Source organism: Macaca mulatta, chromosome 11, assembly GCF_049350105.2.
Source record: "Macaca mulatta isolate MMU2019108-1 chromosome 11, T2T-MMU8v2.0, whole genome shotgun sequence".
NCBI lineage: Eukaryota > Metazoa > Chordata > Mammalia > Primates > Cercopithecidae > Macaca > Macaca mulatta.
This window is the reverse complement of record NC_133416.1, coordinates 43,011,461-43,034,908: the sequence shown is the minus strand read 5'-3', so window position 1 is coordinate 43,034,908 and position 23,448 is coordinate 43,011,461.

The window sequence follows — 23,448 nt, the reverse complement described above, 5'->3', positions numbered from 1 at the left end:
GAACACAAAGAAGTTTCTCAGAAAGCTTCTTTCTCTTTGTTATCGGAGGATATTTCCTTTGGCCCTATAGTCTTCAAAGGGATCTGAAATATCTGTTCTCAGATTCCACAGAAATAAGGCTAGCAAAGAGATCCATGAAATACAGATGTAACTCTGTTAGATGAATTCACAGAACACTAAGCAGTTTCTCAGAAAGCTTCTTTCCAGATTTCATCTGAGGATATTTCCTTTTTCACCATAGCCCTCTGTGGGCTTCCAAATATCACTTTGCCAATCCACAAGAACTGTCTTAGCGAAAGGCTTCTTGAGGGGAAAGCTGTAACTCTGTGAGATGATTTCACAGAACACAAAGAAGTTTCTCAGAAAGCTTCTTTCTCTTTGTTATCGGAGGATATTTCCTTTGGCCCTATAGTCTTCAAAGGGATCCTAAATATCTGTTCTCAGATTCCACAGAAAGAAGGCTAGCAAAGAGATCTACGAACCACAGATGTAACTCTGTGAGATGAATTCACAGAACACTAAGCAGTTTCTCAGAAAGCTTCTTTCCAGATTTCATCTGAGGATATTTCCTTTTTCACCATAGCCCTCTATGGGCTTCCAAATATCACTTTGCCAATTCCACAAGAACTGTCTTAGGGAAAGGCTTCTTGAGGGGAAAGCTGTAACTCTGTGAGATGATTTCACAGAACACAAAGAGTTTCTCAGAAAGCTTCTTTCTCTTTGTTATCAGAGGATATTTCCTTTGGCCCTATAGTCTTCAAAGGGATCCGAAATATCTGTTCTCAGATTCCACAGAAAGAAGGCTAGCAAAGAGATCCAGGAAATACAGATGTAACTCTGTGAGATGAATTCACAGAACACTAAGCAGTTTCTCAGAAAGCTTCTTTTCAGATTTCATCTGAGGATATTTCCTTTTTCACCATAGCCCTCTATGGGCTTCCAAATATCACTTTGCCAATTCCACAAGAACTGTCTTAGCGAAAGGCTTCTTGAGGGGAAAGCTGTAACTCTGTGAGATGATTTCACAGAACGCAAAGAAGTTTCTCAGAAAGCTTCTTTCTCTTTGTTATCGGAGGATATTTCCTTTGGCCCTATAGTCTTCAAAGGGATCCGAAATATCTGTTCTCAGATTCCACAGAAAGAAGGCTAGCAAAGAGATCCACGAAATACAGATGTAACTCTGTGAGATGAATTCACAGAACACTAAGCAGTTTCTCAGAAAGCTTCTTTCCAGATTTCATCTGAGGATATTTCCTTTTTCACCATAGCCCTGTAAGGGCTTCCAAATATCACTTTGCCAATTCCACAAGAACTGTCTCAGCGAAAGGCTTCTTGAGGGGAAAGGTGTAACTCTGTGAGATGATTTCACAGAACACAAAGAAGATTCTCAGAAAGCTTCTTTCTCTTTGTTATCGGAGGATATTTCCATTGGCCCTATAGTCTTCAAAGGGATCCGAACTATCTGTTCTCAGATTCCACAGAAAGAAGGCTAGCAAAGAGATCCACGAAATACATATGTAACTCTGTGAGATGAATTAACAGAACACTAAGCAGTTTCTCAGAAAGCTTCTTTCCAGATTTCATCTGAGGATATTTCCTTTTTCACCATAGCCCGCTAGGGGCTTCCAAATATCACTTTGCCAATTCCACAAGAACTGTCTTAGCGAAAGGCTTCTTGAGGGGAAAGCTGTAACTCTGTGAGTTGATTTCACAGAACACAAAGAAGTTTCTCAGAAAGCTTCTTTCTCTTTGTTATCGGAGGATATTTCCTTTGGCCCTATAGTCTTCAAAGGGATCCGAAATATCTGTTCTCAGATTCCACAAAAAGAGGGCTAGCAAAGAGATCCACGAAATACAGATGTAACTCTGTGAGATGAATTAACAGAACACTAAGCAGTTTCTCAGAAAGCTTCTTTCCAGATGTCATCTGAGGATAATTCCTTTTTCACCATAGCCCTCTAAGGGCTTCCAAATATCACTTTGCCAATTCCACAAGAACTGTCTTAGTGAAAGGCTTCTTCAGGGGAAAGCTGTAACTCTGTGAGATGATTTCACAGAACACAAAGAAGTTTCTCAGAAAGCTTCTTTCTCTTTGTTATCGGGGGATATTTCCTTTGGCCCTATAGTCTTCAAAGGGATCAGAAATATCTGTTCTCAGATTCCAAAGAAATAAGGCTAGCAAGAGATCCACGAAATACAGATGTAACTATGTGAGATGAATTCACAGAACACTAAGCAGTTTCTCAAAAAGCTTCTTCCAGATTTCATCTGAGGATATTTCCTTTTTCACCATAGCCCTCTATGGGCTTCCAAATATCACTTTGCCAATTCCACAAGAACTGTCTTAGCGAAAGGCTTCTTGAGGGGAAAGCTGTAACTCTGTGAGATGATTTCACAGAACACAAAGAAGTTTCTCAGAAAGTTTCTTTCTCTTTGTTATCGGAGGATATTTCCTTTGGCCCTCTAGTCTTCAAAGGGATCCGAAATATCTGTTCTGAGTTTACACAGAAAGAAGGCTAGCAAAGAGATCCACGTAATACAGATATAACTCTGTGAGATGAATTCACAGTACACTAAGCAGTTTCTCAGAAAGCTTCTTTCCAGATTTCATCTGAGGATATTTCCTATTTCACCATAGCCCTCTATGGGCTTCCAAATATCACTTTTCCATTTCCACAAGAACTGTCTTAGCGAAAGGCTTCTTGAGGGGAAAGCTGTAACTCTGTGAGATGATTTCACAGAACACAAAGAAGTTTCTCAGAAAGCTTCTTTCTCTTTGTTATCGGAGGATATTTCCTTTGGCCCTATAGTCTTCAAAGGGATCCGAAATATCTGTTCTCAGATTCCACAGAAATAAGGCTTGCAAAGAGATCTACGAAACACAGATGGAACTCTGTGAGATGAATTCACAGAACACTAAGCAGTTTCTCAGAAAGCTTCTTTCCAGATTTCATCTGAGGATATTTCCTTTTTCACCATAGCCCTCTATGGGCTTCCAAATATCACTTTGCCAATTCCACAAGAACTGTCTCAGCGAAAGGCTTCTTGAGGAGAAAGCTGTAACTCTGTGAGATGATTTCACAGAACACAAAGAAGTTTCTCAGAAAGCTTCTTTCTCTTTGTTATCGGAGGATATTTCTTTGGCCTTATGGTCTTCAAAGGGATCAGAAATATCTGTTCTCAGATTCCACAGAAAGAAGGGTAGCAAAGAGATCCTCGAAATACAGATGTAACTCTGTGAGATGAATTAACAGAACACTAAGCAGTTTCTCAGAAAGCTTTTTTCCAGATTTCATCTGAGGATATATCTTTTTTCACCGTAGCCCTCTATGGGATTCCAGATATAACTTTGCCAATTCCACAAGAACTGTCTTAGCGAAAGGCTTCTTGAGGGGAAAGCTGTAACTCTGTGAGATGATTTCACAGAACACAAAGAAGTTTCTCAGAAAGCTTCTTTCTCTTAGTTATCGGAGGATATTTCCTTTGGCCCTATAGTCTTCAAAGGGATCTGAAATATCTGTTCTCAGATTCCACAGAAAGAAGGCTAGCAAAGAGGTCCACGAAATACAGATGTGACTCGGTGAGATGAATTCACAGAACACTAAGCAGTTTCTCAGAAAGCTTCTCTCCAGATTTCATCAGAGGATATTTCCTTTTTCACCATAGCCCTCTATGGGCTTCCAAATAGAACTTTGCCAATTCCACAAGAACTGTCTTAGCGAAAGGCTTCCTGAGGGGAAAGCTGTAACTCTGTGAGATGATTTCACAGAACACAAAGAAGTTTCTCAGAAAGCTTCCTTCTCTTTGTTATCGGAGGATATTTCTTTTGGCCCTATAGTCATAAAAAGGGATCCGAAATATCTGTTCTCAGATTCCACAAAAAGAAGGCTAGCAAAGAGATCCACGAAATACAGATGTAACTCTGTGAGATGAATTCACAGAACAATAAACAGTTTCTCAGAAAGCTTCTTTCCAGATTTCATCTGAGGATATTTCCTTTTTCACCATAGCCCTCTATGGGCTTCCAAATATCACTTTGCCAATTCCACACGAACTGTCTTAGCGAAAGGCTTCTTGAGGGGAAAGCTGTAACTCTGTGAGATGATTTCACAGAACACAAAGAAGTTTCTCAGAAAGCTTCTTTCTCTTTGTTATCGGAGGATATTTCCTTTGGCCCTATGGTCTTCAAAGGTATCCGAAATATCTGTTCTCAGATTCCACAGAAAGAAGGCTAGCAAAGAGATCCACGAAATACAGATGTAACTCTGTGAGTTGAATTCACAGAACACTAAGCAGTTTCTCAGAAAGCTTCTTTCCAGATTTCATCTGAGGATATTTCCTTTTTCACCATAGCCCTCTATGGGGTTCCAAATATCACTTTGCCAATTCCACAAGAACTGTCTTAGCGAAAGGCTTCTTGAGGGGAAAGCTGTAACTCTGTGAGATGATTTCACAGAACACAAAGAAGTTTCTCAGAAAGCTTCTTTCTCTTTGTTATCGGAGGATATTTCCTTTGGCCCTATAGTCTTCCAAGGGATCCGAAATATCTTTTCTGAGTTTCCACAGAAAGAAGGCTAGCAAAGAGATCCACGAAATACAGATTTAACTCTGTGAGATGAATTCACAGAACACTAAGCAGTTTCTCAGAAAGCTTCTTTCCAGATTTAATCTGAGGATATTTCCTTTTTCACCATAGCCCTCTATGGGATTCCAAATATCATTTTGATAATTCCACAAGAACTGTCTTAGCGAAAGGCTTCTTGAGGGGAAAGTTGTAACTCTGTGACATGATTTCACAGAACACAAAGAAGTTTCTCAGAAAGCTTCTTTCTCTTTGTTATCGGAGGATATTTCCTTTGGCCCTGTAGTCTTCAAAGGGATCCGAAATATCTGTTCTCAGATTCCACAGAAATAAGGCTAGCAAAGAGATCCACGAAATACAGATGTAACTCTGTGAGATGAATTCACAGAACACTAAGCAGTTTCTCAGAAAGCTTCTTTCCAGATTTCATCTGAGGATATTTACTTTTTCACCATAGCCCTCTATGGGCTTCCAAATAATACTTTGCCAATTCCACAAGAACTGTCTTAGCGAAAGGCTTCTTGAGGCGAAAGCTGAAACTCTGTGAGATGATTTCACAGAACACAAAGAAGATTCTCAGAAAGCTTCTTTCTCTTTGTTATCGGAGGATATTTCCTTTGGCACTATGGTCTTCAAAGGGATCCGAAATATCTGTTCTCAGATTCCACAGAAAGAAGGCTAGGAAAGAGATCCACGATATACAGATGTAACTCTGTGAGATGAATTCACAGAACACTAAGCAGTTTCTCAGAAAGCTTCTTTCCAGATTTCATCTGAGGATATTTCCTTTTTCACCATAGCCCTCTGTGGGCTTCCAAATATCACTTTGCCAATCCAGAAGAACTGTCTTAGCGAAAGGCTTCTTGAGGGGAAAGCTGTAACTCTGTGAGATGATTTCACAGAACACAAAGAAGTTTCTCAGAAAGCTTCTTTCTCTTTGTTATCGGAGGATATTTCCTTTGGCCCTGTAGTCTTCAAAGGGATCCTAAATATCTGTTCTCAGATTCCACAGAAAGAAGGCTAGCAAAGAGATCTACGAACCACAGATGTAACTCTGTGAGATGAATTCACAGAACACTAAGCAGTTTCTCAGAAAGCTTCTTTCCAGATTTCATCTGAGGATATTTCCTTTTTCACCATAGCCCTCTATGGGCTTCCAAATATCACTTTGCCAATTCCACAAGAACTGTCTTAGCGAAAGGCTTCTTGAGGGGAAAGCTGTAACTCTGTGAGATGATTTCACAGAACACAAAGAAGTTTCTCAGAAAGCTTCTTTCTCTTTGTTATCAGAGGATATTTCCTTTGGCCCTATAGTCTTCAAAGGGATCCGAAATATCTGTTCTCAGATTCCACAGAAAGAAGGCTAGCAAAGAGATCCAGGAAATACAGATGTAACTCTGTGAGATGAATTCACAGAACACTAAGCAGTTTCTCAGAAAGCTTCTTTTCAGATTTCATCTGAGGATATTTCCTTTTTCACCATAGCCCTCTATGGGCTTCCAAATATCACTTTGCCAATTCCACAAGAACTGTCTTAGCGAAAGGCTTCTTGAGGGGAAAGCTGTAACTCTGTGAGATGATTTCACAGAACGCAAAGAAGTTTCTCAGAAAGCTTCTTTCTCTTTGTTTTCGTAGGATATTTCCTTTGGCCCTATAGTCTTCAAAGGGATCCGAAATATCTGTTCTCAGATTCCACAGAAAGAAGGCTAGCAAAGAGATCCACGAAATACAGATGTAACTCTGTGAGATGAATTCACAGAACACTAAGCAGTTTCTCAGAAAGCTTCTTTCCAGATTTCATCTGAGGATATTTCCTTTTTCACCATAGCCCTGTAAGGGCTTCCAAATATCACTTTGCCAATTCCACAAGAACTGTCTTAGCGAAAGGCATCTTGAGGGGAAAGCTGTAACTCTGTGAGATGATTTCACAGAACACAAAGAAGTTTCTCAGAAAGCTTCTTTCTCTTTGTTATCGGAGGATATTTGCTTTGGCCCTATAGTCTTCAAAGGGATCCGAACTATCTGTTCTCAGATTCCACAGAAAGAAGGCTAGCAAAGAGATCCACGAAATACATATGTAACTCTGTGAGATGAATTGACAGAACACTAAGCAGTTTCTCAGAAAGCTTCTTTCCAGATTTCATCTGAGGATATTTCCTTTTTCACCATAGCCCTCTATGGGCTTCCAAATATCACTTTGCCAATTCCACAAGAACTGTCTTAGTGAAAGGCTTCTTCAGGGGAAAGCTGTAACTCTGTGAGATGATTTCACAGAACACAAAGAAGTTTCTCAGAAAGCTTCTTTCTCTTTGTTATCGGAGGATATTTCCTTTGGCCCTATAGTCTTCCAAGGGATCCGAAATATCTTTTCTGAGTTTCCACAGAAAGAAGGCTAGCAAAGAGATCCACGAAATACAGATTTAACTCTGTGAGATGAATTCACAGAACACTAAGCAGTTTCTCAGAAAGCTTCTTTCCAGATTTAATCTGAGGATATTTCCTTTTTCACCATAGCCCTCTATGGGATTCCAAATATCATTTTGATAATTCCACAAGAACTGTCTTAGCGAAAGGCTTCTTGAGGGGAAAGTTGTAACTCTGTGACATGATTTCACAGAACACAAAGAAGTTTCTCAGAAAGCTTCTTTCTCTTTGTTATCGGAGGATATTTCCTTTGGCCCTGTAGTCTTCAAAGGGATCCGAAATATCTGTTCTCAGATTCCACAGAAATAAGGCTAGCAAAGAGATCCACGAAATACAGATGTAACTCTGTGAGATGAATTCACAGAACACTAAGCAGTTTCTCAGAAAGCTTCTTTCCAGATTTCATCTGAGGATATTTACTTTTTCACCATAGCCCTCTATGGGCTTCCAAATAATACTTTGCCAATTCCACAAGAACTGTCTTAGCGAAAGGCTTCTTGAGGCGAAAGCTGAAACTCTGTGAGATGATTTCACAGAACACAAAGAAGTTTCTCAGAAAGCTTCTTTCTCTTTGTTATCGGAGGATATTTCCTTTGGCCCTATGGTCTTCAAAGGGATCCGAAATATCTGTTCTCAGATTCCACAGAAAGAAGGCTAGCAAAGAGATCCACGATATACAGATGTAACTCTGTGAGATGAATTCACAGAACACTAAGCAGTTTCTCAGAAAGCTTCTTTCCAGATTTCATCTGAGGATATTTCCTTTTTCACCATAGCCCTCTGTGGGCTTCCAAATATCACTTTGCCAATCCAGAAGAACTGTCTTAGCGAAAGGCTTCTTGAGGGGAAAGCTGTAACTCTGTGAGATGATTTCACAGAACACAAAGAAGTTTCTCAGAAAGCTTCTTTCTCTTTGTTATCGGAGGATATTTCCTTTGGCCCTGTAGTCTTCAAAGGGATCCTAAATATCTGTTCTCAGATTCCACAGAAAGAAGGCTAGCAAAGAGATCTACGAACCACAGATGTAACTCTGTGAGATGAATTCACAGAACACTAAGCAGTTTCTCAGAAAGCTTCTTTCCAGATTTCATCTGAGGATATTTCCTTTTTCACCATAGCCCTCTATGGGCTTCCAAATATCACTTTGCCAATTCCACAAGAACTGTCTTAGCGAAAGGCTTCTTGAGGGGAAAGCTGTAACTCTGTGAGATGATTTCACAGAACACAAAGAAGTTTCTCAGAAAGCTTCTTTCTCTTTGTTATCAGAGGATATTTCCTTTGGCCCTATAGTCTTCAAAGGGATCCGAAATATCTGTTCTCAGATTCCACAGAAAGAAGGCTAGCAAAGAGATCCAGGAAATACAGATGTAACTCTGTGAGATGAATTCACAGAACACTAAGCAGTTTCTCAGAAAGCTTCTTTTCAGATTTCATCTGAGGATATTTCCTTTTTCACCATAGCCCTCTATGGGCTTCCAAATATCACTTTGCCAATTCCACAAGAACTGTCTTAGCGAAAGGCTTCTTGAGGGGAAAGCTGTAACTCTGTGAGATGATTTCACAGAACGCAAAGAAGTTTCTCAGAAAGCTTCTTTCTCTTTGTTTTCGTAGGATATTTCCTTTGGCCCTATAGTCTTCAAAGGGATCCGAAATATCTGTTCTCAGATTCCACAGAAAGAAGGCTAGCAAAGAGATCCACGAAATACAGATGTAACTCTGTGAGATGAATTCACAGAACACTAAGCAGTTTCTCAGAAAGCTTCTTTCCAGATTTCATCTGAGGATATTTCCTTTTTCACCATAGCCCTGTAAGGGCTTCCAAATATCACTTTGCCAATTCCACAAGAACTGTCTTAGCGAAAGGCATCTTGAGGGGAAAGCTGTAACTCTGTGAGATGATTTCACAGAACACAAAGAAGTTTCTCAGAAAGCTTCTTTCTCTTTGTTATCGGAGGATATTTGCTTTGGCCCTATAGTCTTCAAAGGGATCCGAACTATCTGTTCTCAGATTCCACAGAAAGAAGGCTAGCAAAGAGATCCACGAAATACATATGTAACTCTGTGAGATGAATTGACAGAACACTAAGCAGTTTCTCAGAAAGCTTCTTTCCAGATTTCATCTGAGGATATTTCCTTTTTCACCATAGCCCTCTATGGGCTTCCAAATATCACTTTGCCAATTCCACAAGAACTGTCTTAGTGAAAGGCTTCTTCAGGGGAAAGCTGTAACTCTGTGAGATGATTTCACAGAACACAAAGAAGTTTCTCAGAAAGCTTCTTTCTCTTTGTTATCGGGGGATATTTCCTTTGGCCCTATAGTCTTCAAAGGGATCAGAAATATCTGTTCTCAGATTCCAAAGAAATAAGGCTAGCAAAGAGATCCAGGAAATACAGATGTAACTCTGTGAGATGAATACACAGAACACTAAGCAGTTTCTCAGAAAGCTTCTTTCCAGATTTCATCTGAGGATATTTCCTTTTTCACCATAGCCCTCTATGGGCTTCCAAATATCACTTTGCCAATTCCACAAGAACTGTCTTAGTGAAAGGCTTCTTCAGGGGAAAGCTGTAACTCTGTGAGATGATTTCACAGAACACAAAGAAGTTTCTCAGAAAGCTTCTTTCTCTTTGTTATCGGGGGATATTTCCTTTGGCCCTATAGTCTTCAAAGGGATCAGAAATATCTGTTCTCAGATTCCAAAGAAATAAGGCTAGCAAGAGATCCACGAAATACAGATGTAACTCTGTGAGATGAATTAACAGAACACTAAGCAGTTTCTCAAAAAGCTTCTTTCCAGATTTCATCTGAGGATATTTCCTTTTTCACCATACCCCTCTATGGGCTTCCAAATATCACTTTGCCAATTCCACAAGAACTGTCTTAGCGAAAGGCTTCTTGAGGGGAAAGCTGTAACTCTGTGACATGATTTCACAGAACACAAAGAAGTTTCTCAGAAAGCTTCTTTCTCTTTGTTATCGGAGGATATTTCCTTTGGCCCTATAGTCTTCAACGGCATCCGAAATATCTGTTCTCAGATTCCACAGAAAGAAGGCTAGCAAAGAGATCCAGGAAATACAGATGTAACTCTGTGAGATGAATTCACAGAACACTAAGCAGTTTCTCAGAAAGCTTCTTTTCAGATTTCATCTGAGGATATTTCCTTTTTCACCATAGCCCTCTATGGGCTTCCAAATATCACTTTGCCAATTCCACAAGAACTGTCTTAGCGAAAGGCTTCTTGAGGGGAAAGCTGTAACTCTGTGAGATGATTTCACAGAACGCAAAGAAGTTTCTCAGAAAGCTTCTTTCTCTTTGTTTTCGGAGGATATTTCCTTTGGCCCTATAGTCTTCAAAGGGATCCGAAATATCTGTTCTCAGATTCCACAGAAAGAAGGCTAGCAAAGAGATCCACGAAATGCAGATGTAACTCTGTGAGATGAATTCACAGAACACTAAGCAGTTTCTCAGAAAGCTTCTTTCCAGATTTCATCTGAGGATATTTCCTTTTTCACCATAGCCCTGTAAGGGCTTCCAAATATCACTTTGCCAATTCCACAGAACTGTCTTAGCGAAAGGCATCTTGAGGGGAAAGCTGTAACTCTGTGAGATGATTTCACAGAACACAAAGAAGTTTCTCAGAAAGCTTCTTTCTCTTTGTTATCGGAGGATATTTGCTTTGGCCCTATAGTCTTCAAAGGGATCCGAACTATCTGTTCTCAGATTCCACAGAAAGAAGGCTAGCAAAGAGATCCACGAAATACATATGTAACTCTGTGAGATGAATTAACAGAACACTAAGCAGTTTCTCAGAAAGCTTCTTTCCAGATTTCATCTGAGGATATTTCCTTTTTCACCATAGCCCTCTATGGGCTTCCAAATATCACTTTGCCAATTCCACAAGAACTGTCTTAGTGAAAGGCTTCTTCAGGGGAAAGCTGTAACTCTGTGAGATGATTTCACAGAATACAAAGAAGTTTCTCAGAAAGCTTCTTTCTCTTTGTTATCGGGGGATATTTCCTTTGGCCCTATAGTCTTCAAAGGGATCAGAAATATCTGTTCTCAGATTCCAAAGAAATAAGGCTAGCAAAGAGATCCAGGAAATACAGATGTAACTCTGTGAGATGAATACACAGAACACTAAGCAGTTTCTCAGAAAGCTTCTTTCCAGATTTCATCTGAGGATATTTCCTTTTTCACCATAGCCCTCTATGGGCTTCCAAATATCACTTTGCCAATTCCACAAGAACTGTCTTAGTGAAAGGCTTCTTCAGGGGAAAGCTGTAACTCTGTGAGATGATTTCACAGAACACAAAGAAGTTTCTCAGAAAGCTTCTTTCTCTTTGTTATCGGGGGATATTTCCTTTGGCCCTATAGTCTTCAAAGGGATCAGAAATATCTGTTCTCAGATTCCAAAGAAATAAGGCTAGCAAGAGATCCACGAAATACAGATGTAACTCTGTGAGATGAATTAACAGAACACTAAGCAGTTTCTCAAAAAGCTTCTTTCCAGATTTCATCTGAGGATATTTCCTTTTTCACCATACCCCTCTATGGGCTTCCAAATATCACTTTGCCAATTCCACAAGAACTGTCTTAGCGAAAGGCTTCTTGAGGGGAAAGCTGTAACTCTGTGAGATGATTTCACAGAACACAAAGAAGTTTCTCAGAAAGCTTCTTTCTCTTTGTTATCGGAGGATATTTCCTTTGGCCCTATAGTCTTCAACGGCATCCGAAATATCTGTTCTCAGATTCCACAGAAAGAAGGCTAGCAAAGAGATCCTCGAAATACAGATGTAACTCTGTGAGATGAATTCACAGAACACTAAGCAGTTTCTCAGAAAGCTTCTTTCCAGATTTCATCTGAGGATATTTGCTTTTTCACCATAGCCCTCTAGGGGCTTCCAAATATCACTTTGCCAATTCCATAAGAACTGTCTTAGCGAAAGGCTTCTTGAGGGGAAAGCTGTAACTCTGTGAGATGATATCACAGAACACAAAGAAGTTTCTCAGAAAGCTTCTTTCTCTTTGTTATCGGAGGATATTTCCTTTGGCCCTATAGTCTTCAAAGGGATCCGAAATATCTGTTCTCAGATTCCACAGAAATAAGGCTAGCAAAGAGATCTACGAAATACAGATGGAACTCCTTGAGATGAATTCACAGAACACTATGCAGTTTCTCAGAAAGCTTCTTTCCAGATTTCATCTGCGGATATTTCCTTTTTCACCATAGCCCTCTATGGGCTTCCAAATAGAACTTTGCCAATTCCACAAGAACTGTCTTAGCGAAAGGCTTCCTGAGGGGAAAGCTGTAACTCTGTGAGATGATTTCACAACACAAAGAAGTTTCTCAGAAAGCTTCTTTCTCTTTGTTATCGGAGGATATTTCCTTTGGCCCTATAGTCTTCAAAGGGATCCGAAATATCTGTTCTCAGATTCCACAGAAAGAAGGCTAGCAAAGAGATCCACGAAATACAGATGTAACTCTGTGAGATGAATTCACAGAACACTAAGCAGTTTCTCAGAAAGCTTCTTTCCAGATTTCATCTGAGGATATTTCCTTTTTCACTGTAGCCCTCTAAGGGCTTCCAGATAGAATTTGCCAATTCCACAAGAACTGTCTTAGCGAAAGGCTTCCTGAGGGGAAAGCTGTAACTCTGTGAGATGATTTCACAGAACACAAAGAAGTTTCTCAGAAAGCTGCTTTCTCTTTGTTATAGGAGGATATTTCCTTTGGCCCTATAGTCTTCAAAGGGTTCCGAAATATCTGTTCTCAGATTCCACAGAAATAAGGCTAGCAAATAGATCTAGGAAACACAGATGTAACTCTGTGAGATGAATTCACAGAACACTAAGCAGTTTCTCAGAATGCTTCTTTCCAGATTTCATCTGAGGATATTTCCTTTTTCACCATAGCCCTCTATGGGCTTCCAAATATCACTTTGCCAATTCCACAAGAAGTGTCTTATCGAAAGGCTTCTTCAGGGGAAAGCTGTAACTCTGTGAGATGATTTCACACAACACAAAGAAGTTTCTCAGAAAGCTTCTTTCTCTTTGTTATCGGAGGATATTTCCTTTGGCCCTATGGTCTTCAAAGGGATCCGAAATATCTGTTCTCAGATTCCACAGAAAGAAGGCTAGCAAAGAGATCCTCGAAATACAGATGTAACTCTGTGAGATGAATTCACAGAACACTAAGCAGTTTCTCAGAAAGCTTTTTTCCAGATTTCATCTGAGAATATATCCTTTTTCACCATAGCTCTCTATGGGATTCCAGATATAACTTTGCCAATTCCACAAGAACTGTCTTAGCGAAAGGCTTCTTGAGGGGAAAGCAGTAACTCTCTGACATAATTTCACAGAACACAAAGAAGTTTCTCAGAAAGCTTCTTTCTCTTTGTTATCGGAGGATATTTCCTTCGGCCCTCTAGTCTTCAAAGGGATCCGAAATATCTGTTCTCAGATTCCACAGAAAGAAGGCTAGCAAAGAGATCTACGAAACACAGATGTAACTCTGTGAGATGAATTCACAGAACATTAAGCAGTTTCTCAGAAAGCTTCTTTCCAGATTTCATCTGAGGATATTTCCTTTTTCACCATAGCCCTCTATGGGCTTCCAAATATCACTTGGCCAATTCCACAAGAACAGTCTTAGCGAAAGGCTTCTTGAGGGGAAAGCTGCAACTCTGTGAGATGATTTCACAGAACACAAAGAAGTTTCTCAGAAAGCTTCTTTCTCTTTGTTATCGGAGGATATTTCCTTTGGCCCTATGGAGTTCAAAGGGATCCGAAATATCTGTTCTCAGATTCCACAGAAAGAAGGCTAGCAAAGAGATTCTCGAAATACAGATGTAACTCTGTGAGATGAATTCACAGAACACTAAGCAGTTTCTCAGAAAGCTTCTTTCCAGATTTCATCTGAGGATATTTCCTTTTTCACCATAGCCCTCTAAGGGCTACCAAATATCACTTTGCCAATTCCACAAGAACTGTCTTAGCGAAAGGCTTCTTGAGGGGAAAGCTGTAACTCTGTGAGATAATTTCACAGAACACAAAGAAGTTTCTCAGAAAGCTTCTTTCTCTTTGTTATCGGAGGATACTTCCTTTAGCTCTATAGTCTTCAAAGGGATCCGAAATATCTGTTCTCAGATTCCACAGAAAGAAGGATACAAAGAGATACACGAAATACAGATGTAACTCTGTGAGATGAATTAACAGAACACTAAGCAGTTTCTCAGAAAGCTTCTTTCCAGATTTCATCTGAGGATATTTCCTTTTTCACCATAGCCCTCTAAGGGCTTCCAAATATCACTTTGCCCATTCCACAAGAACTGTCTTAGCGAAAGGCTTCTTGAGGGGAAAGCTGTAACTCTCTGAGATGATTTCACAGAACACAAAGAAGTTTCTCAGAAAGCTTCTTTCTCTTTTTTATCGGAGGATATTTCCTTTGGCCCTATAGTCTTCAAAGGGATCCGAAATATCTGTTCTCAGATTCCACAGAAAGAAGGCTAGCAAAGAGATACACGAAATACAAATGTAACTCCGTGAGATGAATTCACAGAACACTAAGCAGTTTCTCAGAACGCTTCTTTCCAGATTTCATCTGAGGATATTTCCTTTTTCACCATAGCCCTCTATGGGCTTCCAAATATCACTTTGCCAATTCCACACGAACTGTCTTAGCGAAAGTCTTCTTGAGGGGAAAGCTGTAACTCTGTGAGATGATTTCACAGAACACAAAGAAGTTTCTCAGAAAGCTTCTTTCTCTTTGTTATCGGAGGATATTTCCTTTGGCCCTATGGTCTTCAAAGGTATCCGAAATATCTGTTCTCAGATTCCACAGAAAGAAGGCTAGCAAAGAGATCCACGAAATACAGATGTAACTCTGTGAGTTGAATTCACAGAACACTAAGCAGTTTCTCAGAAACCTTCTTTCCAGATTTCATCTGAGGATATTTCCTTTTTCACCATAGCCCTCTATGGGGTTCCAAATATCACTTTGCCAATGCCACAAGAACTGTCTTAGCGAAAGGCTTCTTGAGGGGAAAGCTGTAACACTGTGAGACGATTTCACTGAACAAAAGAAGTTTCTCAGAAAGCTTCTTTCTCTTTGTTATCGGAGGATATTTCCTTTAGCTCTATAGTCTTCAAAGGGATCCGAAATATCTGTTCTCAGATTCCACAGAAAGAAGGCTAGCAAAGAGATACGCGAAATACAGATGTAACTCTGTGAGATGAATTCACAGAACACTAAGCAGTTTCTCAGAAAGCTTCTTTCCAGATTTCATCTGAGGATATTTCCTTTTTCACCATAGCCCTCTATGGGCTTCCAAATATCACTTTGCCAATTCCACAAGAACTGTCTTAGCGAAAGTCTTCTTGAGGGGAAAGCTGTAACTCTGTGAGATGATTTCACAGAACACAAAGAAGTTTCTCAGAAAGCTTCTTTCTCTTTGTTATCGGAGGATATTTCCTTTGGCCCTATGGTCTTCAAACGGATCAGAAATATCTGTTCTCAGATTCCACAGAAAGAAGGCTAGTAAAGAGATCCACGAAATACAGATGTAACTCTGTGAGATGAATTCACAGACACTAAGCAGTTTCTCAGAAAGCTTCTTTCCAGATTTCATCTGAGGATATTTCCTTTTTCACCATAGCCCTCTATAGGCTTCCAAATATCACTTTGCCAATTCCACAAGAACTGTCTTAGCGAAAGGCTGCTTGAGGGAAAAGCTGTAACTCTGTGAGATGATTTCACTGAACAAAAGAAGTTTCTCAGAAAGCTTCTTTCTCTTTGTTATCGGAGGATATTTCCTTTAGCCCTATAGTCTTCAAAGGGATCCGAAATATCTGTTCTCAGATTCCACAGAAAGAAGGCTAGCAAAGAGATCCACGAAATACAGATGTAACTCTGTGAGATGAATTCACAGAACACTAAGCAGTTTCTCAGAAAGCTTCTTTTCAGATTTCATCTGAGGATATTTCCTTTTTCACCATAGCCCTCTACGGGCTTCCAAATATCACTTTGCCAATTCCACAAGAACTGTCTTAGCGAAAGGCTTCTTGAGGGGAAAGCTGTAACCCTGTGAGATGATTTCACAGAACACAAAGAAGTTTCTCAGAAAGCTTCTTTCTCTTTGTTATCGGAGGATATTTCCTTTGGCCCTATGGTCTTCAAAGGGATCAGAAATATCTGTTCTGAGATTCCACAGAAAGAAGGCTAGCAAAGAGATCCTCGAAATACAGATGTAACTCTGTGAGATGAATTAACAGAACACTAAGCAGTTTCTGAGAAAGCTTTTTTCCAGATTTCATGTGAGGATATATCCTTTTTCACCATAGCCCTCTATGGGATTCCAGATATAACTTTGCAAATTCCACAAGAACTGTCTTAGCGAAAGGCTTCCTGAGGGAAAAGCTGTAACTCTGTGAGATGATTTCACAACACAAAGAAGTTTCTCAGAAAGCTTCTTTCTCTTTGTTATCGGAGGATATTTCCTTTGGCCCTATAGTCTTCAAAGGGATCCGAAATATCTGTTCTCAGATTCCACAGAAAGAAGGCTAGCAAAGAGATCCACGAAATACAGATGTAACTCTGTGAGATGAATTCACAGAACACTAAGCAGTTTCTCAGAAAGCTTCTTTCCAGATTTCATCTGAGGATATTTCCTTTTTCACCATAGCCCTATATGGGCTTCCAAATATCACTTTGCCAATTCCACAAGAACTGTCTTAGCGAAAGGCTTCCTGAGGGGAAAGCTGTAACTCTGTGAGATGATTTCACAACACAAAGAAGTTTCTCAGAAAGCTTCTTTCTCTTTGTTATCGGAGGATATTTCCTTTGGCCCTATAGTCTTCAAAGGGATCCGAAATATCTGTTCTCAGATTCCACAGAAAGAAGGCTAGCAAAGAGATCCACGAAATACAGATGTAACTCTGTGAGATGAATTCAGAGAACACTAAGCAGTTTCTCAGAAAGCTTCTTTCCAGATTTCATCTGAGGATATTTCCTTTTTCACCATAGCCCTCTATGGGCTTCCAAATAGAATTTGCCAATTCCACAAGAACTGTCTTAGCGAAAGGCTTCCTGAGGGGAAAGCTGTAACTCTGTGAGATGATTTCACAGAACACAAAGAAGTTTCTCAGAAAGCTTCTTTCTCTTTGTTATCGGAGGATATTTCCTTTGGCCCTATAGTCTTCAAAGGGATCCAAAATATCTGTTCTCAGATTCCACAGAAATAAGGCTAGCAAAGAGATCCACGAAATACAGATGTAACTCTGTGAGTGGAAGTCACACATCACAGAGCAGTTTCTCAGAAAGCTTCTTTCCAGATTTCATCTGAGGATATTTCCTTTTTCACCATAGCCCTCTATGGGCTTCCAAATATCACTTTGCCAATTCCACAAGAACTGTCTTAGTGAAAGGCTTCTTCAGGGGAAAGCTGTAACTCTGTGAGATGATTTCACAGAACACAAAGAAGTTTCTCAGAAAGCTTCTTTCTCTTTGTTATCGGGGGATATTTCCTTTGGCCCTATAGTCTTCAAAGGGATCCGAAATATCTGTTCTCAGATTCCACAGAAATAAGGCTAGCAAATAGATCTAGGAAACACAGATGTAACTCTGTGAGATGAATTCACAGAACACTAAGCAGTTTCTCAGAAAGCTTCTTTCCAGATTTCATCTGAGGATATTTCCTTTTTCACCATAGCCCTCTATGGGCTTCCAAATATCACTTTGCCAATTCCACAAGAAGTGTCTTAGCGAAAGGCTTCTTCAGGGGAGAGCTGTAACTCTGTGAGATGATTTCACAGAACACAAAGAAGTTTCTCAGAAAGCTTCTTTCTCTTTGTTATCGGAGGATATTTCCTTTGGCCCTATGGTCTTCAAAGGGATCCGAAATATCTGTTCTCAGATTCCACAGAAAGAAGGCTAGCAAAGAGATCCTCGAAATACAGACGTAACTCTGTGAGATGAATTCACAGAACACTAAGCAGTTTCTCAGAAAGCTTTTTTCCAGATTTCATCTGAGGATATATCCTTTTTCACCATAGCTCTCTATGGGATTCCAGATATAACTTTGCCAATTCCACAAGAACTGTCTTAGCGAAAGGCTTCTTGAGGGGAAAGCTGTAACTCTGTGACATGATTTCACAGAACACAAAGAAGTTTCTCAGAAAGCTTCTTTCTCTTTGTTATCGGAGGATATTTCCTTTGGCCCTCTAGTCTTCAAAGGGATCCGAAATATCTGTTCTCAGATTCCACAGAAATAAGGCTAGAAAAGAGATCTACGAAACACAGATGTAACTCTGTGAGATGAATTCACAGAACACTAAGCAGTTTCTCAGAAAGCTTCTTTCCAGATTTCATCTGAGGATATTTCCTTTTTCACCATAGCCCTCTATGGGCTTCCAAATATCACTTTGCCAATTCCACAAGAACTGTCTTAGCGAAAGGCTTCTTGAGGGGAAAGCTGCAGCTCTGTGAAATGATTTCACAGAACACAAAGAAGTTTCTCAGAAAGCTTCTTTCTCTTTGTTATCGGAGGATATTTCCTTTGGCCCTATGGAGTTCAAAGGGATCCGAAATATCTGTTCTCAGATTCCACAGAAAGAAGGCTAGCAAAGAGATTCTCAAAATACAGATGTAACTCTGTGAGATGAATTCACAGAACACTAAGCAGTTTCTCAGAAAGCTTCTTTCCAGATTTCATCTGTGGATATTTCCTTTTTCACCATAGCCCTCTAAGGGCTACCAAATATCACTTTGCCAATTCCACAAGAACTGTCTTAGCGAAAGGCTTCTTGAAGGGAAAGCTGTAACTCTGTGAGATAATTTCACAGAACACAAAGAAGTTTCTCAGAAAGCTTCTTTCTCTTTGTTATCGGAGGATACTTCCTTTAGCCCTATAGTCTTCAAAGGGATCTGAAATAGTTGTTCTCAGATTCCACAGAAAGAAGGATACAAAGAGATACACGAAATACAGATGTAACTCTGTGAGATGAATTAACAGAACACTAAGCAGTTTCTCAGAAAGCTTCTTTCCAGATTTCATCTGAGGATATTTCCTTTTTCACCATAGCCCTCTAAGGGCTTCCAAATATCACTTTGCCAATTCCACACGAACTGTCTTAGCGAAAGGCTTCTTGAGGGGAAAGCTGTAACTTTGTGAGATGATTTCACAGAACACAAAGAAGTTTCTCAGAAAGCTTCTTTCTCTTTGTTATCGGAGGATATTTCCTTTGGCCCTATGGTCTTCAAAGGTATCCGAAATATCTGTTCTCAGATTCCACAGAAAGAAGGCTAGCAAAGAGATCCACGAAATACAGATGTAACTCTGTGAGTTGAATTCACAGAACACTAAGCAGTTTCTCAGAAAGCTTCTTTCCAGATTTCATCTGAGGATATTTCCTTTTTCACCATAGCCCTCTATGGGGTTCCAAATATCACTTTGCCAATTCCACAAGAACTGTCTTAGCGAAAGGCTTCTTGAGGGGAAAGCTGTAACACTGTGAGACGATTTCACTGAACAAAAGAAGTTTCTCAGAAAGCTTCTTTCTCTTTGTTATCCGAGGATTTTTCCTTTAGCCCTATAGTCTTCAAAGGGATCCGAAATATCTGTTCTCAGATTCCACAGAAAGAAGGCTAGCAAAGAGATACGCGAAATACAGATGTAACTCTGTGAGATGAATTCAGAGAACACTAAGCAGTTTCTCAGAAAGCTTCTTTCCAGATTTCTTCTGAGGATATTTCCTTTTTCGCCATAGCCCTCTATGGGCTTCCAAATATCACTTTGCCAATTCCACAAGAACTCTCTTAGAGAAAAGCTTCTTGAGGGGAAAGCTGTAACTCTGTGAGATGATTTCACAGAACACAAAGAAGTTTCTCAGAAAGCTTCTTTCTCTTTGTTATCGGAGGATATTTCCTTTGGCCCTATGGTCTTCAAAGGGATCAGAAATATATGTTCTCAGATTCCACAGAAAGAAGGCTAGCAAAGAGATCCACGAAATACAGATTTAACTCTGTGAGATGAATTCACAGAACACTAAGCAGTTTCTCAGAAAGCTTCTTTCCAGATTTCATCTGAGGATATTTCCTTTTTCACCATAGCCCTCTATGGGATTCCAAATATCACCTTGATAATTCCACAAGAACTGTCTTAGCGAAAGGCTTCTTGAGGGGAAAGTTGTAACTCTGTGAGATGATTTCACAGAACACAAAGAAGTTTCTCAGAAAGCTTCTTTCTCTTTGTTATCAGAGGATATTTCCTTTGGCCCTGTAGTCTTCAAAGGGATCCGAAATATCTGTTCTCAGATTCCACGGAAATAAGGCTAGCAAAGATATCCACGAAACACAGATGTAACTCTGTGAGATGAATTCACAGAACACTAAGCAGTTTCTCAGAAAGCTTCTTTCCAGATTTCATCTGAGGATATTTCCTTTTTCACCATAACCCTCTATGGGCTTCCAAATATCACTTTGCCATTTCCACAAGAACTGTCTTAGCGAAAGGCTTCTTGAGGGGAAAGCTGTAACTCTGTGAGATGATTTCACAGAACACAAAGAAGTTTCTCAGAAAGCTTCTTTCTCTTTGTTATCGGAGGATATTTCCTTTGGCCCTATAGTCTTCAAAGGGATCCGAAATATCTGTTCTCAGATTCCACAAAAAGAGGGTTAGCAAAGAGATCCACGAAATACAGATGTAACTCTGTGAGATGAATTAACAGAACACTAAGCAGTTTCTCAGAAAGCTTCTTTCCAGATTTCATCTGAGGATATTTCCTTTTTCACCGTAGCCCTCTATGGGCTTCCAAATATCACTTTGCCAATTCCACAAGAACTGTCTTAGTGAAAGGCTTCTTCAGGGGAAAGCTGTAACTCTGTGAGATGACTTCACAGAACACAAGGAAGTTTCTCAGAAAGCTTCTTTCTCTTTGTTATCGGGGGATATTTCCTTTGGCCCTATAGTCCTCAAAGGGATCAGAAATATCTGTTCTCATATTCCAAAGAAATAAGGCTAGCAAGAGATCCAAGAAACACAGATGTAACTCTGTGAGATGAATTAACAGAACACTAAGCAGTTTCTCAAAAAGCTTCTTTCCAGATTTCATCTGAGGATATTTCCTTTTTCACCATACCCCTCTATGGGCTTCCAAATATCACTTTGCCAATTCCACAAGAACTGTCTTAGCGAAAGGCTTCTTCAGGGGAAAGCTGTAACTCTGTGAGATGATTTCACAGAACAGAAAGAAGATTCTCAGAAAGCTTCTTTCTCTTTGTTATCGGAGGATATTTCCTTTGGCCCTATAGTCTTCAAAGGGATCCGAAATATCTGTTCTCAGATTCCACAGAAAGAAGGCTAGCAAAGAGATCTACGAAACACAGATGTAACTCTGTGAGATGAATTCACTGAACACTAAGCAGTTTCTCAGAAAGCTTCTTTCCAGATTTCATCTGAGGATATTTCCTTTTTCACCATAGCCCTCTATGGGGTTCCAAATATCACTTTGCCAATTCCACAAGAACTGTCTTAGCGAAAGGCTTCTTGAGGGGAAAGCTGGAACTCTGTGAGATGATTTCACAGAACACAAAGAAGTTTCTCAGAAAGCTTCTTTCTCTTTGTTATCGGAGGATATTTCCTTTGGCCCTCTAGTCTTCCAAGGGATCCGAAATATCTTTTCTGAGTTTCCACTGAAAGAAGGCTAGCAAAGAGATCCACGAAATACAGATTTAACTCTGTGAGATGAATTCACAGATCACTAAGCAGTTTCTCAGAAAGCTTCTTTCCAGATTTCATCTGAGGATATTTCCTTTTTCACCATAGCCCTCTATGGGATTCCAAATATCACTTTGATAATTCCACAAGAACTGTCTTAGCGAAAGGCTTCTTGAGGGGAAAGTTGTAACTCTGTGAGATGATTTCACAGAACACAAAGAAGTTTCTCAGAAAGCTTCTTTCTCTTTGTTATCAGAGGATATTTCCTTTGGCCCTGTAGTCTTCAAAGGGATCCGAAATATCTGTTCTCAGATTCCACGGAAATAAGGCTAGCAAAGATATCCACGAAACACAGATGTAACTCTGTGAGATGAATTCACAGAACACTAAGCAGTTTCTCAGAAAGCTTCTTTCCAGATTTCATCTGAGGATATTTCCTTTTTCACCATAGCCCTCTATGGGCTTCCAAATAATACTTTGCCAATTCCACAAGAACTGTCTTAGCGAAAGGCTTCTTGAGGGGAAAGCTGTAACTCTGTGAGATGATTTCACAGAACACAAAGAAGTTTCTCAGAAAGCTTCTTTCTCTTTGTTATCGGAGGATATTTCCTTTGGCCCTATGGTCTTCAAAGGGATCCGAAATATCTGTTCTCAGATTCCACAGAAAGAAGGCTAGCAAAGAGATCCACGAAATACAGATGTAACTCTGTGAGATGAATTCACAGAACACTAAGCAGTTTCTCAGAAAGCTTCTTTCCAGATTTCATCTGAGGATATTTCCTTTTTCACCATAGCCCTCTATGGGGTTCCAAATATCACTTTGCCAATTCCACAAGAACTGTCTTAGCGAAAGTCTTCTTGAGGGGAAAGCTGTAACACTGTGAGATGATTTCACTGAACAAAAGAAGTTTCTCAGAAAGCTTCTTTCTCTTTGTTATCGGAGGATATTTCCTTTGGCCCTATAGTCTTCAAAGGGATCCGAAATATCTGTTCTCAGATTCCACAGAAAGAAGGCTAGCAAAGAGATCCACGAAATACAGATGTAACTCTGTGAAATGAATTCACAGAACATTAAGCAGTTTCTCAGAAAGCTTCTTTCCAGATTTCATCTGAGGATATTTCCTTTTTCACCATAGCCCTCTATGGGGTTCCAAATATCACTTTGCCAATTCCACAAGAACTGTCTTAGCGAAAGGCATCTTCAGGGGAAAGCTGTAACACTGTGAGATGATTTCACTGAACAAAAGAAGTTTCTCAGAAAGCTTCTTTCTCTTTGTTATCTTAGGATATTTCCTTTAGCCCTATAGTCTTCAAAGGGATCCGAAATATCTGTTCTCAGATTCCACAGAAAGAAGGCTAGCAAAGAGATACGCGAAATACATATGTAACTCTGTGAGATGAATTCAGAGAACACTAAGCAGTTTCTCAGAAAGCTTCTTTCCAGATTTCATCTGAGGATATTTCCTTTTTCACCATAGACCTCTATGGGCTTCCAAATATCACTTTGCCAATTCCACAAGAACTGTCTTAGCGAAAGGCTTCTTGAGGGGAAAGCTGTAACTCTGTGAGATGATTTCACAGAACACAAAGAAGTTTCTCAGAAAGCTTCTTTCTCTTTGTTATCGGGGGATATTTCCTTTGGCCCTATAGTCCTCAAAGGGATCAGAAATATCTGTTCTCAGATTCCAAAGAAATAAGGCTAGCAAGAGATCCACGAAACACAGATGTAA